Raw genomic sequence first — 13,843 nt, forward strand, 5'->3', positions numbered from 1 at the left:
TGGCCGCTCCAAAGCCTTATTACCTTCTCCAGCCCCATTCATTTGCCTGGCTCTCATTACAGAGGCTGAATAAAATTCTATCTTCAGTTTATTCAACTATCCTTCCAGGTGAGGTCACATACAGAAGGAGGGTCTCCTAGGAGCTTTGGGGAGGATTTATCCTTTCTCCATTAGAAAGAGATACTCAAGAAGGAGCACTCTTCTTAGTACTATCTATCTCCTGTGACACAGCCATCGTGAATCCCTAAGGAACAGAACAGCATGGAACCGACACCAAATAAGCTGTGAAATCTTTCAGACACTGAACCAATGCAGTGACTGCTTATTTCCAAAAGTCTTGCTATGTGAAGCATCATTGTTAGTTAGATTTTTCTGTTATTTGAAGCTGAAAGTGTTTCTATTTCTATAAGTAGAGGTCACATTTTAAAATGGAACTTACCATCTGAATTCCATCATGCCTTTTTTCTGTTTCAAAAGGTAAATAATCACAATGATTTATTTCCCACAGATCAAACTGTTACACGATATGGCAAACATGTAATGAAAAATTGGGGAAGATGACTAAAACAAACTGGAGTGCATTCTAGGTCTATCTGTCTTGAACTCCAACTTGACTTCTTCTAGCTGTTTGACCTTATCTGCAGCTTAGTAATAATAAGAGTCATTTGCATCATAGGATTGTTGTCAGAATTTCATGTGATATTTTAAAATTGCTAGCCCCCATGCCTGGGAGATTACAATGATTGCATGCTGTTATTTTATACCCTAGAATTAATTTGCAAAATAAATGTTCAGTTTTACAGTCATTTTCTTTATATCAAATTGTATTTTTCCAGTTTTCCAGGAAGCCTTTATTTCCTTCTTAAATATACTAATTTTCCCTTTCTTGACGAAATTCCCATTGGTGCCCCATTTTATTCTGAGTAGTTACCAAATGCTTAGAACCAATCATTGTGGTCTTTTTACCTCTCTCCCACTCACCTACCTAGGAGGAGACCAAATTAATATAAGGGAAGTGGGGTGAAAGGTGCATGATGGGGATATAACTTAACTGGAGGCAGGTATCCAGCCCTGCATATGTAAAAACAATTCCAGAGAGATTTCAAGTAGCTGAGTAGCAGAGATTTCAGTGGGGGTGTGAAAATGGAGCAGAAGTTAGGGCACCAATGTCCTTCTCACACATATAAACACAGGGCCAAAACAAAAACAAAACAAAACACAGCACTGGAAAGGAACTGACAGATGTATGTAAGACAAACTAATGACAACCTCCTCTTTCTACCAAAAAAAAAAAAAAAAAAAAAAAATACCAAGCAGAATTTGAGATTTGAGACATTGAAATTACTGGCCTAGGGCAATAGAAAAAATCTGCTTGCATGTGAACAAAATATTCATTAGAAAAATTATGAAGATGGTTTAGAAAAGGGCATAGACAGTGTAAGTGATAAGAGTGGAGAGTGATTGGGGTGGGTAAAAGGATTAGTTAAGCTACCAACTTCATCACTTAAGTAAAGAAGATTCTTTGGTTAACAAAGACATGACTTCCCTTTTCTCTAGTATACTTTGATGTAAGAAACCACCAAAATATGGTTACTTCCCAGAGTGTGGGAGAAATAAAGAATTAGCCATTAGCAAAGTTTCTCTTTTTCACTTTGGATGTAGAACAGAAGCATCAAAAAGCACCCCATTTAATATGGCAAGCTCTAGTTTGGAAACATTTTTATTATGGAGTTGGGAGCTTCTTGTATGAATTAATTTAAAGAGGCATTATAAATAAGCTGACTAAATAAATTGTTTCATGGTTTTGGATTGTTCATTGGAAACACACATAAAAGTTGAATTTAAAATAGTCAATTTGTGCCACAGTATATACTTCTAAATTTTTCTTAAATACTGCATTCTCCACTTGGATCTCACACTAATCTCTGAACTCAACATTTCTAAAAGTGGACTCATTTCTAATTTTTCAATTCTGTTTCCTGGCTCAAAGGTTGGCACCATCAGTCACAAAGCTGGAGTCATAGGGGTTATTCTTGATAATTTTGCTCTTTCAGCACTCATAGACAATCATTCACTGTTTGTTGTCAATTCTTTTCTCTCTCCTCTGTTGTCCCTCCATCAGCATTTCTGGTTTACTTATTTAGATCCCCGTTATTTCCCACCTGGATTATTTCCAATGGCACCCATGAGATAGGACGCTGGCGGGACTTGTTTCCTGGTCATGACCCCACTAATAGAAGCAGGATCTGGTCAAAACAGATGCAGTAAAGAAGTCAAGGCTGGGTACAGTGGCTCACACCTGTAATCCCAGCACTTTGGGAGGCTGAGGTGGGCAGATCATCTGAGGTCAGGAGTTTGAGACCAGCCTGGCCATTATGGTGAAACCCCATCTCTACTAAAAGTACAAAAATTAGCTGGGTGTGGTGGCATGCACTTGTAGTCCCAGCTACTCAGGAGGTTGAGGCAAGAGAATCACTTGAACCTGAGAGGTGCAGTTGCAGTGAGCCAAGATAGCACCATTGTATACCCGCCTGGGTGACAGAGTGAGACTTCATCTCAAAAAAAAAAAAAAAAGTCAGCCAAAATAAGCAGATGGCAGTGATCTCTAGTTGCCCTCACTGCTCATTAGGATAAAGACACTCCCACCAGTACCATGACAGTTTACTAATACCATGGCAGTAGCCTGGAAGTTACCTTATATGGTTCTGGAAAAAACTCCCTGTTCCTTTTCCAGAAAGTTGTGAATAACCTGCCTCTTAATTAACATATGATTGAAAGTGGGTATAAATGTAACAGTCAACAGCCCATACACTGACAATGCAGCCCACACTCCCTATGGGTTAGCTTTGCTCCACAAGTAGCAGTACAGGTGCAAGAGTTGCTTTCTCTTACCACTGTCTAGCCCTTGAATTCTTTCCTTGGTGAAGCCAAGAACCCTGTGGGCTAAGCCCCATTGCCTGCCCTGCATCATCATGGTGACAACGAAGGGAAGAGATGAGACGGCAAGGTGGCAAGACACCTACTGGTGATTGGAGAGATGGTGAGACAGAAATCAGCAGTTGGCAGTCAGCAAGGAGACAAGATGGTAAGATGGTGATCAGTGATTTATGAAGCAACAAGTAGCCGGCAACGATGATGAGACAGTGAGTGTCTGGCAAGAGATGGCAAGGCCAATGACTGAAGCCGCAGAGCTCTAATATAGAGCCTGTAGCACTACAGAGCAGTAATGCTACCTAAAGGCTTTTCTCAGGGCCATTGTCTTTTCTGGCAGGTGGCAGCAGCAGAGCAGAGTGAACAGGCAAGCAGCCACAGTGCTGCCTCACACCATACTCATCACTTTGGCCAGCTGATCACAGGACCATGCCCTGGTTCCCTCACGGCAGCCAAGCCTGTCCAAACCAAGGAAACCTGGGGAGGAGACTTTCACCTGAGCTCCACACTGGAGACTGGTTGGAGCCATTTTGGCTCATGTGGATTAGTACGTGACCCCTCTGTGCTTCCTTCAATATTGGGTGAGCCAGGAAATAAGACCTTTGACTAGGTAGTTAATTTGAAGTCACCTGCCATTTGGAGGCCCTGGACAGAAGCAAAACTAATCAGCTATGACAATTGATCATTTATCCTCTAATGCCATTTTATTTTTTCATAAGCTATTTTCCACCCTGAAATACATGTTTTGTTTCCAGTTTTTGCTTTGGCTCCCTGGTCCTATGTTTGGACAGTTGTTTAAGACAGGATACTTGATTGTGAGAGTGTTCACTCTAGGATTGTGGGTTAGATGCCCACTTCGGGATTGTGGGGTTAAAGGCCTACCTTCACTGTTGGCCACCTTGTACATGCTCTGGAGATTTTGGCATTTTGAGTTAGAGACCTACTTTAAGGAGGCATTGTGGGTTTGAGGATGCCCACACTAGAGGAATTTTTATTCTTGCTTTTTTCTGTTTCCTGCCCTAAAGTCCAAAATGATTAATCCTGTCACTGCATTTTCCTTTTTTCCTTCTATGTTTTGCTTAATAAAAATAATTCTTTTGCCATGTTTCATGGAGCACACTGTAGTATCTTCCCACTCCTATTTCATAATCCACTTTCTTAATGCTTTGTTATCTATATTTACACCCTCTGTGCAGGAAGTGGGAATTTGAAACAGAAAATAATGAGAGTTCATTTATTTTCCTTTTCATTGGACTTAAAAAACTTCTGTGTCTAGTAGAGATGCTTGTCAGACAAGGAAACAACAATGAGCATCCTGAAGGACCTGTTGCTAGGGTACCTTTTAGACAACTGGAGAAATTTTAAATTAGAAGGTAATATGGTTTGCTTTTTGTTCCCACCCAAATCTCACCTTGAATTGTAATAATCCCCATGTGTCAAGGGTGAGACCAGGTGGAGATAATTGAATCATGGGGGTGGTTTCGCCCATACTGTTGTCATGATAGTGAGTTCTCACAAGATCTGATGGTTTTATAAGGGGTTTCCCCTTTCGCTTGGCTTTCATTCCTCTCTTGCCTGCCACCATGTAAGATGTGCCTTTGCTCCTCCTTTGCTTTCTGTCATGATTGTGAGGCCTCCCCAGCCATGTGGAAATGTGAGTCCTTTAACCCTCCTTTTCTTTATAAATTACTTATTCTTGGGTATGTCTTTATTAGCAGCCTGAAAACAGACTAATTAATGCACCACCTGTATCTCATCTTGAATTGTAGTTCCCGTAATCCCCATATGTTGTGGGAGGGACCTGGTGGGAAGTAATTAAATTATGGGTTTAGCTCCATGCTGTTTTCATTATAGTGAGAGAGTGCCTATGAGAACTGACGGTTTTATAAAGGGCTCTTCCTCTTCTGCTTGGCACTTCTCCTTCCTGCCATCATGTGAAGAAGAACATGTTTGCTTCTTTTTTTGCCATAGTTGTAAGTTTCCTGAGGCCTCCCTAGACATGTGGAACTGTGAGTCAACTAAAGCTCTTTCCTTTATAAATTACCCATTTTCAGACAGTTCTTTATAGCAGCATTGAAATGGACTAAGACAGAAGGCTTAAAAGGAACCAACTCATTTTCTATTGTGACACCATTTGGGTCTAATACATACTGGGAAACCAAGAAATTAGGTCAAAAAAAGTTTCTTTATGTCATAACACTATTTTACAATTGAACTTATATTGTAAAAAGGAAGGAAAATGGGTAGAGATCCCTTATATAATGGCTTTTATGGCCCTTTATCAGACAACTGTAGGATGTTTGGCTCATGTTACTTTCAGACACCGAGAAGCTGCACCCAGGTGACCCCCTCTAGTTATTCCCCCTAGATGGCCCATGCTCCCCTGAAGCTTCCTCAGTCTTCCAATTCTAAGGGGAGGCCCACCAGTTTTCTAGTGTAGTATTCCACCACAAGGTCATCAGGCAGCCCTCCCCCTTATCCAACTAGCCCCAGCGTATACCTCTCATTGCCTGAGGAAGTAAGCCCTACCAGTACCACCAGGAGGGGAACCCTATATCAGCCCCTAAAATCAAACCTGTGTCCATTGTGGGAGGTAGCTGATGGAGATGTCAGGGGGAGGGACAGTCAGAGTACATGTGTCTTTTTCTGTGTGTGATTTGGCTTTATGCAAAGAGAACTTTGGCCAGATTTTGGAGAATCAAGGGAAGTTCATTGAGGAGTTTGTTAAGTTGACCATGTCTTTTGACTTAATTTCACATGATTTGCAAAAAATTATTGTCCACCTGCTATACCATAGATAAGAAACAGAGGGTTCTGAGTGCTGCCCATAAATATGCAGCTGGAGTGGCCACACATAACCTAGACCATGCTAGTTAACATGTGGAAAGAGATACAGTTCCAGATATGGACCTGTGGTGGGATTACCAGAGGGCTTCCCAAGATCTCACATGCAAAAATCACAAGGTAAGTTGCTTAATAAAAGAAAGAAAAAATGTGTAGTTAAGTCAGTTAATCATGACAAGATTAAAGAAGTAACACAAAGAAAGGTTGAAATTCCTGCTGTATTTCAAGGCCATTTGGTTGAGGCACTTAGGGAATATACTAATACAGAATTCTCAAGAATGGCAAACTCTCCTGTCTATGGATTTTATTACTCAATCTGCCTCTGACATTAGAAAGAAGATATAAAAGGCAGAAATGGGACCTCAAATCCTATGAGTCAACTCTTAAACATGGCCTTTAGAATTTACAGTAGGGACAGGGTAGAGACAGAGGAAAAAATCAAAAGAAATAGCCAAAAAGTACAATTGTTAGTGGCTGTTTTAAGCCCCCTGACATCTCAGGATAAATCAATCCAAATAAGTGTCCCAAGATAGATATCTGGGATGTTCAGACAAGAACCCCTAACTCATCAGCCCTTGGGCCAGAATCAGTATGTCTTCTGTAAACAAGAGGGCCATTGGAAAAGGGACTGCCCCAGTTTCCATAGGGAGCCTTGGCTATCCAAACCCATCATTTGCAAAAGAACAGAGGATTTACACAGCCCAATATCCCCCATGACTCCCATTAGATACCTTACCATCTCTACAGAGGAGCCTTGAGTAACCTTTGATGTGGCAGGCAAAAATACTAAGTTATAATGTACTCTTAATGGTTAATTCAAATTATGGACTTGAGAAGGCAACTTATGAAATAAGAGAGAAAGTAACCAGTAAGTATGAGAGAGAGATATATGAAGAAAGATGATAAGGATATGAAGGTGTATTTTTGGTAAAGAATGATGTAAGTGTAAAAGAATTTTGTATGAGAAAGGATCTTGTATGATAAATTATTGTCCTACCGAAAAGTGACTGTTTTTTTTATGGAAGAGATGGTATAGGACTAGTCAGAAAGTTCAAGCATGTTGTATATGGTCTGTGTAAGTCATGCTAAGGTTCATGAAGGGGAATTTATTAAACTGATAAGAACAGACACTACACTTGATCTTAGTCAAAAGGCCGAGAAGCGATCATGAAGGGGAATTTATGAAGGAATTTTGTGTATGATTAAGTTGACTGTCATTCAAAGGGAATTGTTTATAATAGTCTTTCTAGAAGATCATCTCCTATGTTAAAATAAGGTTTTCTTAAGTTATAGATTTGCTGTTAATACAATTTTAAGAAATTTTGCTTTTCAATACTATAATCTTTTCTTTTATATTTCTCACATTCATATCTCAGAAATTCAACTGTCATAGCTCACTATTTTCAGCATTTTTTCTTTTTGAGAAGGCCTAAAATGATAACTGTCTTTAGCTTTTTTCATTGGCTTTTGTAATTTTTCTACTCCAGTTCTAACTGTTGTTATGTCCTGATGCTAAAATATTTTGTCTTAGAGGTCTATAAAAGCAAAGTTTTCCTCCAGTATAACTTGACTCTATACTCTTGTTTTCTCTTAATATGGAACTTTATTTTTGGCTGTTGTTTTTTATTTATATTGCTTAAAACAGTTTTAAGGGCAAATTAGTGCCTGCCTATCTCCATTCCTGTCTGGCCAAAAACATTTAATTGGTTATAAGAAACTTGAAAAATTAATTCAGTCTATGACAAGAAATAGTGTTGGACATTCCTAACTATGCCTCCCATTGGAATTTAGGTCAAGTTCAAAAGTATTGCCCTTTCCGACAAAGGAAAAGATTAGCTACCCTGCTCAACTAGGAGATCTAGTCCCAATAAAAACCTGGAAAGAAGAATTTACTGAGGATCAATTACAACTAAAATGAAAGGGCCTATGTCAGATATTGTTAAACACCTCTACTGCTGTTAAACTTCAGAGAATCACTAGCTAGGTACACCTGTCCAGGATCAAGCCTCTTTCCTATGAGTCTCCCCCACCAAGTTCAAGAGAAGGATCATGACCCACATTAATAAATGAATATCTGGGCATGGTGGCTTAAGCCTGTAATCCCAGCACTTTGGGAAACCAAGGCAGGTGGATCATCTGAGGTCAGGAGTTTGAAACCAGCCTGACCAACATGGTGAAACACTGTCTCTAGTAAAATTACAAAAATTAGCTTGGTATGGTGATGTCTGCCTGAGCTCCTAGCTACTTGGGAGGGTGAGGCAGGAGAATCACTTGAACCTGGGAGGCGGAGGCTATAGTGAGTCAAGATTGTGCCATTGCACTCCAGTCTGTGAGACAGAATGAAACTCCATCTAAAAAAAAGTAAATTAAAAAAAAATAACTGAACAAATGGAGATTAACATTCAAAAAATATATGAAAAAGCTTCCTGGATACATAGATAGAACCAGGACACTGATCCCCACTATATCTGGTCAACTATCAAAATTGCCTTTCCAAGTCTTACCTGGTTTTGACCTTTGCTAGGACCTTTGTTATCTATTGTGTTACTATTAATTTTTGGCCCTTGCTTGTTTAACCTCTTTGTAAAGTTTGTGTCTTCCAGATTACAACAACTCCATGTAAAGACAAAACTGGCAAAAGGTTTCCAACCCATACCATCTTCTGACCTGGAAAATGAAAACATTCTGCCTTTGGTCCCCTTAAATTAGGTATCTAGAATTTTTGTTCCTCCAACCTAGGCAGGGCCTATGCCCATGAAATCAGCGAGAAGCAGTTACAGAAGATGGACCTTTGTCCTTCTGAAACCCTCTAAAGATTAAAAAAGAGTGTATAATTTCTGAGAGGAGGAATGAGATAGAAGGCTAGCAGGACTTGTTTTCTAGTCAAGACCCTGCTGATGGAAGCAGATTCTGGTCCAAACAGACACAGTAAAGAACCCAGTCAAAACCAGCAAATGGCAATGAAAGCAACCTCTAGTTGCCCCACTGGTCATTAGCATAAAGATACTCTTACAGGCACCATAACAGTTTACAAATGCTATGACTGTGGGCCATGGCAATGGCCTGGAAGTTATCTTACATAGTTCTGGAATCTCCTTTTCCAGAAAATTCTGAATAACCTGCACCTTAATTAACATATGATTAAAAATGGGGATACCATAGCCAATGAATGGGCAAAAGGTGGAAGCATTCCCCTTGAAAACCAGCACAAGACAAGGATACCCTCTCTCACCACTCCTATTCAACATAGTATTGGAAGTTCTGGCCAGGGCCAACATTCAAGAAAAAGAAATAAAGGGTATTCAAACAAGAAGAGAGGAAGTCAAACTGTCTCTGTTTGCAGATGACATGATCCTATATCTAGTAAACCCCATCATCACCAAAAGCAGCTTCTCTGCTCCTTCTGGAATCTCGGCCTGGTTTAGCTCATCTGCCTCCACTCTTGCCTCCACCATGTCCGTCAGGGTGATCCAGAAGTTCTACAAGGTGTTCACCTCTGGCCCCCGGGCCTTCAGTGACTGCTCCTACACAAGTGGGCCTGGTGCCTGCATCAGCTCTTTGAGCTTCTCCAGAGTGGGCAGCAGCAGCTTCTGGGGTGGCCTGGGCAGAGGCTATGGTGGGGCCAGTGGCATAGGAGGCATCACTGCCATCATGGTCAACTAGAGCCTGCTGAGCCCCCTTAACCTGGAGGTGGACCCCAACATCCAGGCCATGCACACCCAGGAGAAGGAGCAGATCAAGACCCTCAACAACAAGTTTGCCTCCTTCATTGACCAAGTGCGGTTCCTGAAGCAGCAGAACAAGATGCTGGAGACCAAGTGGAGCCTCCTGCAGCAGCAGAAAACGGCTCGGAGCAACATGGACAACATGTTTGAGAGCTACATCAACAACCTGAGGCGGCAGCTGGAGACACTGGGCCAAGAGAAGCTGAAGCTGGAGGCGGAGCTTGGCAACATGCAGGGGCTGGTGGAGGAGTTCAAGAACATGAGGTTGAGATCAATAAGCATACAGAGATGGAGAATGAATTTGTCTTCATTAAGAAGGATGTGGATGAAGCTTACATGAACAAGGTAGAGCTGGAGTCTCATGTGGAAGGACTGACTGATGAGATCAACTTCCTCAGGCAGCTGTATGAAGAGGAGATCGGGAGCTGCAGTCTTAGATCTCAGACACGGTCGGTAGTGCTGTCCATGGACGAGAGCTGCTCCCTGGACATGGACTGCATCATTGCTAAGATCATGGCACAGTATGAGGAGATTGCCAGCCACAGCAAGGCTGAGGCTCAGAGCATGTACCAGATGAAGTATGAGGAGCTGCAGACACTGGCTGCAGTACATAGGCACAGGCAATGATTTCATGACAAAAACATCGAAAGCAATTGCAATGAAAGTGAAGATTGACAAATGGGATCTAAGTAAACTAAAGAGCTTCTGCACAGCAAAAGAAACTATCATGAGTCAACGGACGACCTATGGATTGGGAGAAAATTTGTGCAATCTATCTATCTGACAAAGGTCTAATACCAAGTCCACAAAAAACTTAAACTAATTTACAAGAAAACAAACAACTCCATCAAAAAGTGGGCAAAGGACATAAACAGACACTTCCCAAAAGAAGACATTTATGTGGCCAAGAAACATGAAAAAAAAAAATCACTAATCATTAGAGAAATGCACATCAAAACCACAATGAGATACCATCTCACACTAGTCAGAAGGGTGATTATTAAAAAGTCAAGAAATAACACATGCTGGCGAGGCTGTGGAGAAATAGGTATGCTTTTACACTGTTGGTGGGAATGAAAATTAGTTCATTTATTGTGGAAGATAGTGGACAATTCCTCAAAGATCTAGAACCAGGACTACCATTTGACCCAGTAATCCTATTACTGGTTATATGCCTAAAGGAATATAAATCATTCAGTTATAAAGATTCATGCATGCATATGTTCACTGCAGCACTATTCACAGTAGCAAAGACATGGAATCAACCCAAATGCCCATCAATGACAGACTGAATAAAGAAAATGTGGTGCATACGTACCATGGAATACTAAGCAGCCATAAAAAGGAATGAGATTATGTCTTTTGCAGAGACATGGATGGAGCTGGAAGCCATTATCCTCAGCAAACTAACACAGGAACAGAGAACCAAGCACCACATGTTCTCACTTAATGAATGCAGGGAGAGGAACAACACACATTGGAGCCTGTCCAGGGGGTGGGGGAGGGAGAGCATCAGGATAAATAGCTAATGCATGTGGGGCTTAATACCTAGGTGATGGGTTTATAGGTATGGTAAACCACCATGGCACACACTTACCTATGTAACAAATCTGTATTTCCTGCACATGTACTCTGGAACATTAAATAAAATAAAAGCTACCAATGGCTCATACGCTGTAGACTGGGCACAGTGCCTCTGGGTTAGCCCTGGACCACAAGGAGCAGCACTGGTTCAATAAGAGTTGCTTTCTTTCAGCACTGGCTAGCCCCTGAGTTTTTCCTGGGTGAAGTCAAGAACCCTCACTTGCTCTGCTTCATCCAGGCTTTATCTTTTCCTTCTACTCTTATCTACACAGTGCAGCCAGAATGAGACTTTTTAAAAATGCAAATCTGATATAAAGATATCAAAGCATTCCTATAACTATAAAATTAAGTCCAACTTTCTTAATAATACTGGCAAGGTTATCCATGCTTAGCTTTTCAGATTCATCTCCTACAGTTTTTTGCTATGCGTGTTATATAACGAAAAAAAAATGGCAAATCTATAAGGAGTCAGTTGTCTTGTTTCATTTTTGACTGCTTTTTCACACATGCTAAGATAGAAAGGAATATATATGCCTATATGTATACTGACTTCTTCTTTCAATTCATCCTTTTATTTTCTTGACTAGATTTCCACTGTAATCTCTATCATTGTCAGTTGAAGATGTCAATCCATTTAATATAAACCAATTAGTCAGCAAGTTAATATTAGTGCTAGGATTTAACTTCTTATAACAATTATTATTCATTTGCAGTTTGAAAAAATGCAAAAATCTGAAAATTACATGCCAGAATATATTATGACAGGATTTAGACATGAGAACAAGTTGTAATTAAATGAGGTATTTACAATACTTTAAATTTTTATTATACTAAGCTTCACTTTGCATACTGGATATATACTATATTCATCCCAATTCTTCGAAAGCTTTTTTCAAGCTATTCACAATTAAGATAAACGAGTTTCAAATTGTGCATGCTCTGTTTTCAAGAGAAAAAATCCTCAATACAAACTGAATTGAGTGGATACTGAAAGGTAACCACTCAGAAAGCGGCTGATTGGGGCACTCAATTACCACTAAATAATTCAGCATCTCTAATGGAAATCAGATCCAATGTTTCCCCAGTGAAGGAACAGCCTTTCTTGGTTACCCAATACTCAGCTACTCAAGAGCTTTAGAGAACAACAATAAAGTAAAAGGTAAGAAATATTTTAATGGTGTTCACATTCTCTTGGGTGCTTTCTTGGCAAGAAATTCCCAGCTTCCTAGCAGCTGCTGCCATTATGAAGAGAGTAGAGAGTGAGAGAAAGAAATCAATATTTAAATCTGAAACAGCCAGAAAGTTCAAGGAGGGGTGCCATATTAACTGGTTTGTGTATGTGTTTGGCCTTTCAAAAAAACCCAGTCTTAAGAGGAGAGAAGACATTTTAAGTAAACAACTCATTAGGAATCACATAGAAAGGTTTGGTTAGCTCATTACAAACACATTTTAAGGAAGAATATTCATGTGAGACATTTGTCTAGAAATTTCAATAATAGAATGAACTGTTGCATAAAGTAATGTGTTTTTTTTTTTCTCTCTCTCTCTCAAAACAGGAAGAGAATATTGATTTCCCAGTCTTGGCCACCAGCCCCACCTCTTCTCACTATAAGTATTGAGATGAATGAATTTGTGTCTCTAAAAGCACTAAGCAATCTTCAAGAGAGTACCGCTTTATAAATAAAGAAGCTTTATTATTATTGGGTAGAAATGTTAGAGAGAAAGTTGGAACTCTTATCAAAGGGTGTTGGTGCCCCGACATTTGCTGTCAGCTCTGAAAAGGTGGCTGTGAAACTCATTGTATCCAATCCTGGTTGGCTTGGGGCCCAGCATACAGTGGGATTTCTGGCCAATGGCCCCGTACAGTGGGATGGCTGGAGCCTGGCCCAGGGATTAGAGAGCTTTCATTTCTTTGTCTCATTGATATTAGTCACAGAATCTCCCTTTTCATTTACAACCCAAACCCCCATCCCATGCAGGCGAGGGACAGGGGCTGCAGAAGCAGAAGTTGCTGCAAACTCTGAGCTTTTGTACCCCAAGAGAAATAAGAAAATGTCCATTTTCAACTCAGCTATCCAACATCTGTATGTATTTTGTTATGCACATTTACCAGGAAGTGGATAGTCTGATATGTCCTTAAAGGGAGAATTGCCCTAAAGATAGAAGATATTGCAAGTTAACCTTAGATAAACAAGGTATTCAATATCTTAAGCCTTCTTTTTATTTCTCCCTTTCTCTTTTTTTTCTCCTCTTTTGCCCTCCGTAATGAACTAATGAATATTTTGAAATTTCATCTGAAAGAACAATTTGGTGAATATAATTTGTGGGCACATTTTCTTCAATTCCTAGTTGTGTGTGTGTGTGTGTGTGTGTGTGTATGTGTACCCTTTAGAAAAAACCATATATATCATTCGTTGTTAACTGTCCTTCGATTCTTTATGTGTGCATGTGTAATTGTGTATTTGTGTGCATGTATGTTGTGTATGCTTTGCAAATTCCATCAGTAGTAATATGTCCTACAGCCACATTCCTCTTGAGTCTTGGAAAATGCTCTGCTGAGTTCTATAGGATAAACTTTGGTCTTGAATAATAATAATAATCTTGTCTTAGATATTTATACCCAGAAACTGAAAGTAATTTCCAAAATAAAACCAAGAATATTGATAAATAGCAACTGATCTTAAAATAAACCACAGAGCTCCAATATATCATAACAAAGTGACCAACCTTTTACCTCTTGGCCTAATTCCCTTAAAAAT

The 13,843-nt window shown here is 40.0% G+C and overlaps 2 pseudogenes; one reads left to right on the forward strand and one right to left on the reverse strand.

Moving 5' to 3' along the window:
- Positions 1-6,740: 6,740 nt before the first annotated feature.
- Positions 6,741-6,941, reverse strand: LOC135274572 (U2 spliceosomal RNA; annotated as a pseudogene).
- Positions 6,942-9,228: 2,287 nt separating this feature from the next.
- Positions 9,229-10,127, forward strand: LOC110568986 (keratin, type II cytoskeletal 8-like; annotated as a pseudogene).
- Positions 10,128-13,843: the final 3,716 nt, after the last annotated feature.

Source organism: Aotus nancymaae, unplaced genomic scaffold, assembly GCF_030222135.1.
Source record: "Aotus nancymaae isolate 86718 unplaced genomic scaffold, 86718_ANA_hifiasm-v0.15.2.pri h1tg000002l, whole genome shotgun sequence".
NCBI classification, from domain to species: Eukaryota; Metazoa; Chordata; class Mammalia; order Primates; family Aotidae; genus Aotus; species Aotus nancymaae.